This window comes from Corythoichthys intestinalis, chromosome 4, assembly GCF_030265065.1.
Source record: "Corythoichthys intestinalis isolate RoL2023-P3 chromosome 4, ASM3026506v1, whole genome shotgun sequence".
Taxonomy (NCBI): domain Eukaryota; kingdom Metazoa; phylum Chordata; class Actinopteri; order Syngnathiformes; family Syngnathidae; genus Corythoichthys; species Corythoichthys intestinalis.
The window spans coordinates 1,804,694-1,814,264 of NC_080398.1; positions in this window are offsets into that span (position 1 = coordinate 1,804,694).

Genomic DNA, 9,571 nt, shown 5'->3' on the forward strand with positions numbered 1-9,571 from the left:
ACTACGTCCCCCCGTGTGGTTCTGGGATTTTTGCTCCCCGTTCTTGTTATCATTTTGACGCCACGGGGTGAGATCTTACATGGAGCCCCAGATCGAGGGAGATTATCAGTGGTCTTGTATGTCTTCCATTTTCTAATAATTTCTCCCACAGTTGATTTCTTTACACCAAGCGTTTTACCTATTGCAGATTCAGTCTTCCCAGCCTAATGCAGGTCTACAATTTTGTCTCTGGTGTCCTTCGACAGCTCTTTGGTCTTGGCCAAAGTGGAGTTTGGAGTGTGACTGACTGAGGTTGCGGATAGGTGTCTTTTGTACCGATAATGAGTTAAAACAGGTGCCATTAATAGAGGTAACGAGTAGAGCCTCGTTAGACCTCGTTAGAAGAAGTTAGACCTCTTTGACAGCCAGAAATCTTGCTTGTTTGTAGGTGACCAAATACTTATTTTCCACTCTAATTTGGAAATAAATTCTTTAAAAATCAAACAATGTGATTTTCTGTTTTTTTTCCCACATTCTGTCTCTCATGGTTGAGGGTTACCCATGTTGACAATTACAGGCCTCTCTAATCTTTTCAAGTAGAACTTGCACAAGTGGTGGTTGACTAAATACTTATTTGCCCCACCGTATATCACTTTCTAGACATTGTCACACCCCTAATGCACACCCCATGAGCTAACCTAATGCTACCCTGAGGACTGCATTTGTTTTAATACAGTGGTCTTCATTAGAGCAGTTATATTTGTGATCGCCCAGAGGATGCTGCAGAGCTGTGAGACAGGAGAGCAAGAGTCAACCGAGAGAGAGAGAAAGATGGACGCTATCCAGCTGCTGTGTGTCAGAAGCAAATCCTCAAATAGGCTCCAAACCATTGGGAAGGGACAGGAATGATGTACATGACGGTGTTGTGACTCCATTTGGTTTTAGATCTCAAATTCATACTGGGTCACCGTCGTAAATCCAACAGCAGATTCTAAGATCCTGCAGGCCGAATCGATTGAAAAGTCTTATGTTGACGTCAGCGGACTTTGGGTTGGTGCTGCTCCTCAGCGACATTTACTGTATCTATTCTCTAATCCAATCTGGGGATCATTGATTATTTGCGACAGTCACCGTCTCTGTCATTGTCTCCAGGGTGCTATGCACTTCAATGTTGTAGTCAGTGTATAAGAATTCAATCAATGAACCTGGTTTGAAATCTTAGGTTGAAGGTATGTGACAACGTCAGTAGTGTGAAGTAACTGATCTGTCGACCAGGACAAAGAGCCATTGGTGTCATGGGTTTTTATTTCTAATCCAAGAGACTTGCGTTTAAATCTTGTAGTAATTCCTCCTCAGAGTTCCTGACATGATTTAGAAGTGGGATCATTAAACATTTGTGGTGTTCCCAGTAAGAAATAAGGACGATTAATTGTAAGTAGGGTTGTAGCTATCGATTATTTTTGTAGTTGATTAATCTAGCAACAAGTTAGTTCGAACAATCGAGTAATTGGATTAGGAACATTTAATAGGTTGCTGAATACATTTTAGGAGATGTAAAACAAAAGCTTGCTAAGATTGCACTTTCAAAAGAGCAATAAACAAGAATAAAAAGTAAAATCCCCGAGTGTTTCTTCAAACCTTCATGTGAAAATACATTAAAATCTTAGCCTCATATGGTCTAAAAAAAATAAATAAATGAGGATCTTCGTACAACCAAAGAACAATTGGCTAACTTGCATAGCAAAAGTACGCTACCTTAAAGGGCAACTGGAGACCTTTCCGGATTTCGGTGCAATTTTACGAATATAAACTTTGGACGAGTTCGTCAAAAAAACCATGAAATTATCAACACGTAATTGCAAGGATAATTTGCGTTTTTTTTGTGTTTTTTTGCACTCCGTTAATGGTCCCTTCGCAAACCCGGAAGTGTGACGTAGATTCCCCGACGCAACAGAGAAGACTATCCACAGCTAGCATAGCAGCAACAACGATGTCAGTGATATTTCCACCAAAGGTAACCATTCAGGATCGCTCTTTCGTGACGCTACCGATGGCAAAGGCTCCCAGGAAAGATGAACTACAATTAATCCCACAGGTTTGAACCTGAGGCGTCAGATGATGGCGATTTACTTGACACAGCAGATGTCGTCATGACGCCAATTGACAGCTCGACACTTCACGAACGGGAGAGTGAGTGGTAAGCCTAAGTCCAGCATCGTGATTTTTTTTATTTGAGAGAATGCGATTACATGGTTGTATATTTTTTTCATGCTCTCCACATACGTAGCTAAAACTGGATATTAGGTAATGGGACAGCTCCTACCGATCTAAATATGGTAAAGCTAGCCTAAATGTGGCTAAATGAATGATATGTTATTGATTTTTGAGACTTATATTTAACCTTTGACAGGCCAAAAAACAACGAGCCAAGGACCTATTTGGTGCTGGGGACATTTGAATTTACATAATACCTATTGATATAGTAATAAAATCACATGAGTAGACCTGTCAGCAAACCTATCTACTTATGACAGGGCAACAGCAACAACAAAAAATGTCGCGCTTCAACAAACAGGTAGTAGCACTCCCCCTCGTTTATCAACAGAAGTGCATCAAATTTTAGAATCAGAGGGTCTACTTACGTCTTTGTAAAACCAAGGTTGCATTGTTGTAGGTTTTCAAAGCTGTCATCGCTGAAATGATGAAAACAATGAGCCAATTGGGGACCTGTATGCATGCTCACAAAAACGGTCCAAACCTTTGCAGGGGAAGTTTTTTTGGACCACTCATAGAGTCTCGAGTCTTCCTGTGAGCAAATCATCGTGTCACATCGAGATGGCATGACGAATCTCGCGAGTAAAACCCAGAAAATGTTTGCAATATATGGCGAGGATAGCGTGGTGCTATATTTCCGTGTTCAGAGTGGTGGCGACGCTCCCTGGAAGCTACGTCATCAGGTAGTGGTCGGCAGAGCGGTGCGTCCCTCGTTGCTATGGTGTTGCTATGGCCATAACTCAAAAACTATGCGGTCAATTGTTATTATTTTTTTTTTATGGGACTTTTTGAGACAGCGAATGATGCATTTAATACAATTCAACCGAGTAAAACACTCAAGAGCGAAATCCGAAAATCTCTTCAGTTGCCCTTTAAATGCTACAAAATGATTTTTTTCCTATAATGCTCTCAACAAATCATTTAAACACATTCCCACAAAAACGGCTAAATATAAAAACGGCTAAATATACCTCTAAACGAAATTACGAAAGCATAAAAGAAATATTAGCTCAAACAAAAACCTACCTTATGTTGGTCTTAATAGGGAGCGGCTGGTTTCAGCCATGTTAAATTAGTTATGTCATATTTACTGTTGCCACTAGAGGGCAGTGTATCCACTCAAATCAATAAAACTAAATGCAAACACTTTCAAAACATACCATTGCAACACCACTCTAATTAAACGAATACACTGAAGCTGCAAAATTTGATCTGAAGCTTTTTTCCTAATCGAACTACTCAAGTTAATCGATTAATCTTTGCAGCACTAATTGGAAGATCATTGAGAAGCAATCTTTTGCTAACCATATGCATGTCACCAAAATGTTTTGTGGTGTCCTAATATATTTCTTATCAGGTGTTCAACATTTACTGGTGGATGCACACTACTGGTGCACGATAATTATTGGTCCGATAATAGGAATTATAACGTCATCCCGATAAATCCAATAATATTATAATAGGACAGATAATATGTACTGTTCTGGTTTTACAGGTTACACACTAGTATGGGAAATCAGTTGACCATTTGCGGGGCATTGCTCCCACCTGCTGGTCAGATTAATTCACTGCATCTATTTTTTGTTACAGTAGTTTGGTTCAATCACTTACACATTGTGGTGTCTAGCGGTAGCATTGACAGTCGTGAATGCTTTCTGATACGTTTCCGCCTCGGAAATATATGTAAGTATTTTATGTTTACTATAACATGGATTTGCAATATAAGTTTGCTTCTGTGGGGAAGGGTCATATGTACAGAACTTCATAAGTTGTGTTATGGAAGCCAGCTAATGCTTTAATAGCTCAAGCTAGTGTGCTATGCTATACATATAATAGTTGTGTACAGTATATAAGTGTATTGTGCAGTTTGTTGTATATTGAGTATTGAATATGTGTATTTTTCTGTTGTACTTTCACAATATTAAGACGAGTGTCTTCCCATAAAAGCAAGAAAAGACCAAGCTTTGTGGTTTATGGAAGTACATTCATTCTTAGCTGGCTGTCGGGCAGTGCAGAAGTGAAACACACTTTTTTGTTAATGTCATTATGAAAAATCTGGTGAGATCAAAGGCAAACCTATGTTCAATCCACCACTATTTCTTTTTTTAAACCTCCAGGTGTTCAAAAACTCAGGTTATACATTTAAAAAAATATATATTTAATATCGGTTATCAAAATCGGTATCGGCTTTGAGGAGCAGGAAGTTATCGATATCGGTATCGGTTTCAAAAAATGGATAACGTGCACCCCTAATGCACACCAGTGTTCTTTTCGTCAACAATGACGATAACGAAAATATTTAGTCAAAACACTTTTTTCATGACGACGACAAGAACGAGCTAAAAATGTGTTTTGGGGGACTAAAACAGATGGAGACAAATGCCAATTTTTGGCTAATGAGACGAGAACAAGACGAAAATGTGGACCGTCACATCTTCAGAATGAGTAACATTTTATATGCAGTTAGCCTGCATCCTAGCAGTCTCTGGTTGTGTCACTCATTTGACATGCTGAACCCCCCCCTCAACTCGGCATAATCCTCTACTGTCAAGGCTTGAGGACACGGTAAGATTTTTTTTCTTATCTTGGCCAGGGAAAATATGCAATTTTGCTTTAGCTTTTAAAGGTCTGTGCTGAGTGATCATCACACACTAAATGTAACTTGTAGCGTTAGCATACACCGTGTTAGCATTAGTCTAATGCCCAACTTTTTTTTTTTTTTTTAACATACAGTTAATGATGTCCAGGTGGGTATAATTAATTGAAAAATATTGTACTGTTCCCCTGCTGGGTGTGTATTATCACCAAGTTGGCATTGTCCTTGTAAAGATGTAGAATGTAAAGAATGCAGTTGTCCGTCAATGTTCATTCGTAATAGCTGGAAACATTTATTTATTTATTCATTTTAAGAGTAAATTTTTTAATTTTACAGAGAAAACATTTTTAGTAAACGTCGACTAAAATTAGACGAAATTAGACTTGGTTTTCGTCTACGAAAACTAGACAAACACATTTTGAGATGACTAAAATATGACTAACACTAATAAGTATTATCATCCAAAAGACGAAGGCGAAATTTAAGAGGGTTGCCAAACACAACACTGATGCACACACAGTACTTTGCCTCATTCATCCTTCCTAGTGATCTATACTTGAAAGAACCTTGCACCATTGACACACATGATGAAATCCCAGCATTGATGGGAAACGAGGCAGTTTTGTGTCAATCATTGAAACAATTTAGGAAGTTCACAAATGATGTAAACACCCATCCGCTTCCTCACTACAATATAACGGATTAGATTAGAAGAACCGCTCCCTGCTGCCTACCCTAACTCTAACAAATTCGCATTTTGGTCAATGGGCCTGCATGAATAAAAAATCAATACCATTGTAAACTATGACTAGTTCAATTTTTTGTTCAAATTAAACAACAGCGTCCTCTAGTGCCAAGTTGTCTAACTGCTTTGGATTCCTGGCCTATTGCGTGTGTGTATATTTACCAGCAGATGACGCTGTCATTCTAATAAACCCATCAGCTTGCATTGCATTGCTTGAAGTTATCCACTAAAGCAGTGATTGTTAACCTTTTTGGCGCACTTACCTATCTGTGAAGTTGTACGGTTTCGGCGTAATTTGTACAAGTGAGCACTGATTTTTAAATAAGTACGCCGTACGTTCAAAATCTGTACGTTTTTTCGTGCATTTCTCCGTTCTGAGTAAAGAGTAAAGCAATCCCAAAGAGAAAGTTTTAACAAGTTTTTTTTTTTTCTTTTTTTTTTTTTTTTACAAATGAAATGCCTCAATGCATCTTTTTCCCTTATGAACATTTTTCTAAAGCTTTATTGATGTTTTTCTCAAGTTAAAGCGCCACGCAGAAATTGATACATTTAATTGTGTAAGCAGGATTTTTGTATTATTCTTATTATTTAATTATCTGGTCTTTGCCTTTTTGGCAAACCCAGATAATGTTATTTTGCGACTTTATTATTTATTTATTTATTAATCAACTTATTTTCCGCATTTTTCCGACGCACCGCACAGCCCGTACCGCTGCACCGATCGGCACCGTTCAGGTATCGACACGTCCGGAATTTTCGTGCGACTGTGGCTTTTTGTCAAACGGCCCCAAAAAATTTTCCGTTTTCCAAATCAACAGGAAATAACCAAATATCAATAGGACACGCCCCCAAATGACCTGACACGATCAGGCCACGCCCCCCAAATGTTCCCAAATGACCTTATTTGATCAGGCAACGCCCCCTAAATGTTCCCAAATGACCTGATATGATCAGGCCACGGCCCCTAAATGTTCCCAAATGACCTGATATGACTAGGCCACGCCCCCAAATGCTCCCAAATGACCTGATATGAATAGGCCACGCCTCCCAAACGTTCCCAAATTACCTGATATCATTATCCCACGCCCCATAAATGTCCCCAAATAGACAGGAAGTGACCTAATATTGTCCCCAAATTCTCCCCAAACCAACCTAGGCTGGGGCTAAGATCTGTATCTCCACATGGCAAAGACCAGAAGTAATTTCTCCCGAAATTGCAGTTTCTAGTTTCAGGTGTTTTAACTCATTTGAATTTATTTTATTTATATACGGGCTATTATTTATGTTATTACGTATTCATGTCTTACAAATGTGATGTAGTATTCATTTATATTCTATATTTTATGTTGTATAATTTTAGTTCATAACAAAAGGACCACAGTTTTGCTGTAGCAAAAGAATTGTTGCCTGACTCAAAGATTGGATCGATAAGTTACTTTTATCAATTGAGATTTTTAATTTCGTCAACGAAAATATTGTTATGCACTGTAATTTTACTCAAGCTATAAAAGTGTATGAAAAATGTATAAATATAGTTTCTTGGATTTCTTTCATTCATCCATTTGACAATATTACCAATAAATTTATATTATTTTAAAAAATTGAGTTTTATTTTTGTTTCATATTGCACGCTCTATAAAACGTTGTTAGATTAATCACTATTTTGTAAGGGCATACGTCACTATTTTTAAGATTGACAGGTATGCAATCGGGTTGACAGGTATGCAATTATTTGATTTAAAAAAAAAAAAAAATCCCAAGTCACGATCAAGCCTCATGTCAAAACTTCAGAATTTCGGGTTATGGTTAACAGCATATCAGTGCCAATATAAATGACGGCACAAAATCAACAACACACAAGTGGATTGTACAGTGCAATAAACACAGAGGTGGTGGCTGGCGCGGATTCGCGTGCACAGCCCGGAAGTACTCCTCTCAACGCACACGCGGTCAATTTGGCCACAAAACGTGGCGGCAACTAAGCACTTTACACTCAATCGGACTAATAACACATCCCACAGATGCTAAACGAACATATCACCTCACGGCATAAATGTTGAACACGCGTATGATGTAAACAAAGCTTGCCAACTTAGAGCGATGACTGCCCGTCGTTGCTACGGCAAAGCTACGAAACGGCCGCACATGTAGGGGGTCCAACCTTTTGCTGATACTCTCCTGAATGAAGGAAAAATACTCACCGTCATTCATGAATACCCACAGATCAACATTCCCTCGCAACGTCTCAACACTCGGCGCGAATGCCCACCCGCCTCAGTCCCACAGCACGTGACGCGAGACCAAAACAGGAAATAGCTAAGAGGTTGTCATGGAAACACGTACCGGAAGGCTTTTATTTTAGCATTTTTTATTCAAAATGCTCTTCGTACATGACTACAATATTCTTCATTCTACATACGTTATGAAGCAATGAAAAACTAGTAATGCAGACTTGCAGAGACTAAGGAAACTAACTTTGATCAGATTACTGGTGTAGAAAAATGAACGTGTTAGATTACCTGTTACTGAAAAAAGTAATCAGATTACACTAACGCGTTACTGACAACACTGCATGCTGAGTGTGTATAATCACCAAGTTGTCTACTTATTATTTATTTTGGGAGTTTTTTTTTTTTTTTTTTATTTTGGAGACGAAAACATTTTTAGAAAGTCATCTGTTGACCTCAACAACTTCATGGTTTAACCGGGCATTCCTGAGCTAAGTGCTCAACTTCTGACCACAAAAAGTTTAAGAACTCAAATAGCTGTAACGTGACCTGAAAAACCCTTCTAAGTAGACCGAGGTTCTTCTATTGTGTATAATTTCCAAAAAGTGACGTTGTGTTACTGTATAATATGTCTTGCTGTCTATGCCGAAAAATGAGTTTCAGGTGGAAGCCAAGATGCCTTTGCTGCAGTTGTTTCTTTGCCCTACATGCTGTTTTAATCCTAATAATAGGAATTTTAAAATAGTTCCTCCTGTACACCAGACTTCAGGTTTGGCTTTGAGTCACTTTCCAAGGCGTTCCGTCTCTTCGTGTTCCGTGTAGTAGACTATAACTCTTACCTCATTGTCATGAAAGGTGCGCTCGCTCAGCACTTCTGTCCATGCAGGTCACATCTGGCACGACCCAAAAAGAGAGATGAAGGCGGGGGAGCCTACTTTGAACATCAAAAGGAGGCCATGAAAAGTGCTCGGAGGTACGATGACGTCCGATGAACGCTTGACATTTGATTCAATGTGGATTCCGCAACCCCAGGCTTCGCGTTAATACGACCTAGTAAAACTAGATTCCACACATTAGACAACAGTGCCACCTTAAATAGAGATTACTGTAACTTTGTAGCATTACGATTGCATACAGCGTTTAAGTTTGTGTCTTTTTAAGACTTCAAAATGTTATTAGCATGCTAGTGTAATCCCTGTTTCTCTGCTGCGGCTTTGAGCTTCAAACTCCTGGACTCTGAGTTATGTTGTGTTTTAAATATTTCCAGAAGTGGATGGTTTCGAGTCTTTATTGTCTGCATAACACATGTACACAATGCGAGGTAGTCAGTCGCACAGGCCTCACCACAACATGCGAAAGAATCATTAAAATGGTTAGCTTTGTGGTGCTAAGCTAAGAGCAACTTAGCAATGCTATCCAACTCACCTCAATGATGATAAAAATACAACTGGCGACACCTGTGACCAGTGTTGCCGACACCCCAGTAAGGAAAGTAGCTATTGGCTGTTCTAAAAGTTGCTTAATCACCTCAATGCCTAATTTGCATGTACCGTAATTTCCGGACTATAAAATGCTACTTTTTTCCTTCATTTGGAATCCTGCGGCTTATAGTCCAGTGTGGCTTATTTGTTTTAATGGGTTACGCTTCATTTAACAGTGGCCATAAGACTTTCATAGGACCGTCATGATTATGACATGACACTGTCATGGGCATTACTGAATGCTTATGACAGATGTCATTAAAGGCAA